Genomic DNA, 5,935 nt, shown 5'->3' with positions numbered 1-5,935 from the left:
AGTCAAGACAAAAGATGTGAAGCTTGCATGCAAGCTTCAAATCATTGCATTATTTTAATTTTTAGAGCACTTATAGTTAAAATTTCAACAGAATAATACAATATATTTCAAAATAGAACAAATATACATTATTTCTAAGACAAAATAGTACAATATATTTTAGTTAAATAATAATTTCATTTCATAATAGCCACACTGTAATATTAAAAAGACAAAATACAACCATATATTTCATCAGAAAAAATTTGCTTTAATTTTATGAAAGAAATTTCGGTAAATATTAGAAAATTTACTAAAACATACTTCATAAAATTCAACCAAATTTTTCACATGAAGTCCAAAACTGTACATACCACAAAAAGCCCAAAAATGAACACAAAACACTTCAATTCCTTGAGAGACTAACTTCCAAGTCCAAGTCCTGCATTATTCAAAAGACCAACTTGATTCAATATGTTAACAATATAGTTGAAATAAACTTCGAAATATTAGAAGACATATTCCAAAAAAAAATAAAAATCAAACCTGATAGTCATCTTTTGGGGTGGGGTTTATCCGTTCTTCATTGTCATTAATATGAATGTATCTCTGCAATTAAGTTAAATATATATTGCATCACAAATTACCTCGTAATTTCATTAATATATTGCATTACCAAATTAAAACCTGATAGTTGGCATCCAGGGTGGGGGTCTGTAATACCCCGTTTCCTCAAGCTAAGTCTAAAATAATTTTCGAACTTAGATTTAAGATGATTCACGCCGGATTGAGAAAAAGAATTTATTTTAATTCCAACAAAAATGATTTACAAAAGCATTTGTAAATTTAATAATTAAATTATATGCATTGCATATTTATTTAATTTAGCATTCAAGTATTTTCACGAGCTATTTATTTAGCGAACCCTGAAGTATTATTACAGTCCCGATATTTTATCCTGAGGGATTTTATTAATCCAATCAACACCCACACTTTACACTCTTTACCAACTACCCTATGCCTGTCAAATTCCCTTTCCACCCACTCCCTATAATCCTCAAAGGTCTAGTCCTACTTTATAGCCTTTTGAGTAAAGCTTGTCTAAAGCTTGTCTGCCATGTTCTTCTGCCAAGACTATAGTGCATTCATTATTTCTCAATTCACGAATTCTCTTTTCCAAAAGAAAGGGTAATGAATAGAAGGTTCTCTCTTCCAATTTTCATTACTTCTCAATTCATGAACTGGAATTTCAGAGCCTTAAACAGCTGCACATTTTCGGACCACACAAACCCAGATTCATATTGGGTAAAGCATCTCCATTTACTTTCACAAAACCACAAGAAGTTTTCAGTAACAAGAAACAAACATCCCACACCGTCTACTCAAGGTATTATCCCCTTTTGTTTAATTCTCTAAATCACCAACACAGAATCCCAACACACACAGTTACTTGACGTTTCACTATATGTTTACAAGATATGTTATATGTGAAATGAAATTACAGATGAATAAAAGACTTTATATTGAGTATTACAGTTGTAAAGTGAATTTGCACAAGAAAACCCTTGAACTGATTTGATGCTTGACACCCCTGTTTTGTGTGTGAGTCGAGGTCGGGAAATGACAGCCTCGGTGGCTCGTCGTCGGCAACGGAGCGGCGGCGGTGAACCTGTCGTCGTTTCCGATCTGCCAAAGAGGAGAAAAGAGAGAAGTATTTCAGTTTTAATTTAAAAAAAAAAAGATGAGAAAAAGAAAAAAATGGGAAAGAGATGAGGAGTTAGGGTTTACCGATTTCGGGCGGGGCGGAGACGGAGGTAGCTTCGGCTGTTTGTCGGAAAAGAAGGAGCAGGCGGCGGCGCACCGCGGTGGGGCGTTTGCTGTCCTGTATCCGGCGGCGGCGTGGCTTACGCCATGTCCGTGCGCGTGTGTTTGATTGTTGAGAGGGAAATAGAGAGACGGTGGTGGCGGTTTTGGCCGCTGCTCGCCGGAGGTTGCAGGAGGCAGGGGTTATAGCTCGAGTTCTGGGGATTTAGGGAGAGGGCTCGACGGCTCTGCTGTCATTCCGAGCGGGCTAGGCGAGAGACGAGCGAGGGAGAGGGAGCTGTGCAACGGCGGCTGTCGCTTTACCGGCGGCTGCTGCTGCGGCGCTGAGTATGTGGGAGTGAGCGAAAAGCGAAAAAGAGAGGACGGGGATGAGAGTCGAGGGTTCCGGAGGGGCTACGCTCTCGCCGGTGACGGAGGCGGCGCTTCGCCGAAGAAGAAGGGAGGGGCGCCGCTTGAGAATGCTGCTTCATGTGTGTGTGAGTGTGACCGAGAGAGAGAGTGCTCTTATGCGTGTGTGTGTGAGCGGCTGAAAAGGGGGGGAAGAAAAGGGAGTGGAGTGTAGGGTTGGGCTTTGGAGTGGGCTTGAGTGTTGGGCCGGGTTTTAATTAGTGTTGGGCTGGGTTTTAATTAGTTTTGGGCCGAGATTTTTTTTATTTATTCTGATTGGGCCATTTTCATTTAATCAACTGGGCCGATTTTTATTTAGTTATTGGGTTGGGGTTATTTATTTCTTTTGTTGGGCTGCATTTTAAAAAAAAATGGTTGGCCCTTGTATTTTTTTTTTATTTAAATGAGCTATGCAGATTTTATTTAAATGAACTGCACTATTTTAATTAATTAGACTTATTAAGTTTGATTAATTATTTTTAATTTGCATAATAATATTATATTATTATTATGTGCATATTTTAAGTAAATTACTTATTATATGCTAAACATGACATGATTTGCATTATATTTTGCAATAAGAATAAAAGTATTTAATTGGTTTTAATTATAATTCCAATTATTAAAGAAAGATGAGTAAGAATATTGTTGGTGTTCTTAACTCAAGAGAAATATTTTCAAGTATTTATTTATTAAATTTTGAAAACCCGGCTAAGTGAATCATAGAATATTAAGCACTACACCATGACTTAAGATTAGAATTTAAGGAGACCTATTGAGAATAGATTTCTTGTAGGCTTTGAGCATCATGAGGATTAGCACTGCTATTCCGATTCAGAGATAACGTTAAACGACAGGCATTGCCTATACAGGTGGGCATTACTTTTACTATACGTATATAGAGATCCCCTGCGTGTCGTAGGCCTCTTATACGAATATATGCATGAGATGATTTTAACTGTTAATTTCATATTATTATTATGCCCAAATGATAAATGACTCTTATGAAATGAAAATGAAATGTTTATGAAATGAAATGAAATGTTTATGAAATGATTGACTGCCAAAAATGTTTATGTTTTTATATGTATCCTATCTGTGTTGGTTCGCCAACTTTAAAGGAAATCCAATTGGGATCCTATGCTAGACAAAGGTCGCTAGCTAGGGTTAACGTGTACACTCATGGAGACCGCGAGTCGCTTGCGACCGGTCTTGGCGTCCGTGGTAAGGAGGCCTCCTTCCCGGCGCGTGACAGAAAGGAACAGATATGGATCATATGAAGGAAAATGATCGGCCGATCGACTTTATGAAAATGAAAGAAATATTTTAGTAAGCACAGGTCATTTAAGAAAACCCCTGTGTGTTACTGTTATGGCAGTTCAATTTATATATGTATGCATGAATGTATTTTCGGCTATGCCCACTGAGTATTTTTATACTCAGCCCTGCATGTATTTCTAAATGTGCAGGTTGAGCAGCTGATGGAATGGAATGATGTTGAGCGGGTGTTCCTTTGACATTACAAGAAATGTAACCTTGAGTATACATCTTCATATGTATATCTCACACGTTTTCCGCTGCAAAACACTTTGATTAGGATAGCTCTATGATATGAAGTTGTGATACGTGTTATTGGGTAACCCACCTTAATCAGTTCTCATTTATGTGTATGTTTTATAAGTATCCAAATAATCATATCTATGAGTGACATTTCCATATACTTTAATGTTAAGTAATTGTCCATATCCATTTCTTATTGTTCACCCCAAGTCATAACCCCTGTTAACCCGTCATTGGGATAGTGGGCTGTGACAGAGTGGTATCAGAGCGGTTCGTTCGCTCTGGCCCTAGAAACCTTATTCTAAAGAGTCGAGTCTAGTTTGATTCTTTAGACTTACATGGGTTCATATGGCACCGCTCAACACTCCATTGCATCGTGCTCAATCAAGGAAAGAAGGTAACTGCAGTTTCAACGTTTTAAAGATGTTAATGTTCTAAAATGCTTCATGAATATGTTTATGTGAAGAGCATGTTATGATGGAATGTTGAATGTTTTGCCTTTCATGGCATATTTTTGCAGTCTATGATGTTATGATCAGATGAATGATAGAAAAGTGACATATGTTTTCCCAGAGAACATAGATTGTTATAAGTTGCATGATCACAATTTTAAAAGAACATGGACTACTAGATTAGTAGTATATCTCTACAATCTAGATTCTTAAGGTGATGATGTAGAAGAATGAAAGAGAACTTAGAGCGTTTCAGCTCCCTTAAGAAAATGATGGTTCTTTTGAACTACAAAGAGGATTGAAAAGATATGTACGAGGTAAAGGAAAAGCACAGAATGACGATACGCGACGAATTCAAGGTAAACGTTGCATCAAAGGTTGAACCATAGTCTCTACGTTCAAATGTTCAAGTACGACGGAATATCAAATCGACTTTTGCTACAGGATAGATTTTATGAATAGAGTGTTTTGCCTGTGTACGTATGTCTGTGTGTATATGTCTTAAGAGAGGTTTGGGGTTTGAGATCAATAGGATAGAGAACCTTAAGATAAGTTTAGTTGTCATAGTGAGCTTATGTTTTGTTATGTATAATATGTTCATGGCTCTTCAAGTTCGGGACGATGTTTCTCGTGTGACTGGGAGGTGATGATGTTGGACCTGGCCAGTCCACATGATCCAAATCTCAGTAGACGTCTTTTGGGTTGAAAACCCATGTGTTTCAACTTTCGGTTGAAAAGCCAGATGGGTTCATACTCGAGGTCATTTTGTTCGACCTAGTAGTTAATCATTTCATACCCTCTGGTCATTCTTTTGATTCTCTTGAACAATTTCTACAACACCTTGTTTTGATGTTGTGTTAAGTTTGAGCCTTGCAACTCGTGAGTTGTCATAATAGATCCCCTTGTTTGATAAGACCAAGAAATGTTAGTCTACCGATGTAGTATACTACCCAAACTATGACTTCATATAATTGTGTCTCATTGTGATTGGTTGAGATTAGTTTTTGTCCTATAAATGATATCGACCACTCATTATGATAGAAATTCAGAGTCCAAGCTAAGACCGTAATATAGTGTTCAAGTACAAGGACTTAAGTTAATTGGTCTATGATAGTTTTAAGATAAATTCATAGGAAAGTGTTATTCATGTGATAGGTAACAAGAAATGGGTTGATGACTATTTTAGTCTTTGGAAAAAAGAATACCCCGTAGATGAGCCCTAGGAATGAGGTAGGAGCAAAATGAACCGCCGAAAAAGGACGAGGGAACTTATTCTCAAGTAAATCTCGTGTATATAAATTGGAATTAGGAATCCAATTGATATGAGGAGAGACCCGAATCTATTCTAGATCGGAAAGTTAAAGTACTAAGGAATAAGTCGATACCCTTAGTAATAGTTCTTTGGAAGCACTATGATCAAGAAAAGGCGATGTGGGAACTCGATTCTAGCATGAATGAGAAGTACCCAGAATTATTTTCTGTGGTACAAATTTCGTGACGAAATTTCTTTTAAAGTGGATAGTATGTCATACCCCGACTTTTAATCCCTGATTAAGGGCTTAATTATTAATAATTAGGATTCGGCATCCATTTATAATAAAAACTGGTTTGATTTATCTGATGTGATTTAATCATTATATATGTGTTTTAATGTGCTTAGTTAAAGGAAAAGTTTTATAAATGTGGTGCATAAGTTTTAATTGGTGAGTTAAGTGTATTTATATGAGCCACAT

The 5,935-nt window shown here is 36.8% G+C and overlaps 2 long non-coding RNA genes across 2 annotated transcripts; one reads left to right on the top strand and one right to left on the bottom strand.

Annotated features, from left to right (window-relative positions):
* Nucleotides 1–1,358: 1,358 nt before the first annotated feature.
* On the bottom strand, nucleotides 1,359–2,183 carry LOC130996895 (uncharacterized). Its single transcript, XR_009092869.1, has 2 exons — nucleotides 1,768–2,183; nucleotides 1,359–1,665 (listed from the first exon to the last, which is right to left on the bottom strand). It is a non-coding gene; the product is annotated as an uncharacterized LOC130996895 (long non-coding RNA).
* Nucleotides 2,184–2,327: 144 nt separating this feature from the next.
* Nucleotides 2,328–3,922, top strand: LOC130996907 (uncharacterized). The gene is made up of 2 exons (XR_009092882.1): nucleotides 2,328–3,062; nucleotides 3,660–3,922. It is a non-coding gene; the product is annotated as an uncharacterized LOC130996907 (long non-coding RNA).
* The last annotated feature ends 2,013 nt before the right edge of the window (nucleotides 3,923–5,935 follow it).

Source organism: Salvia miltiorrhiza, chromosome 8 (assembly GCF_028751815.1).
Source record: "Salvia miltiorrhiza cultivar Shanhuang (shh) chromosome 8, IMPLAD_Smil_shh, whole genome shotgun sequence".
In the NCBI taxonomy this organism is placed as follows: Eukaryota; Viridiplantae; Streptophyta; class Magnoliopsida; order Lamiales; family Lamiaceae; genus Salvia; species Salvia miltiorrhiza.
The sequence above is the reverse complement of the archived record's forward strand: the minus strand, read 5'-3'. Positions and strand labels throughout refer to the sequence as shown.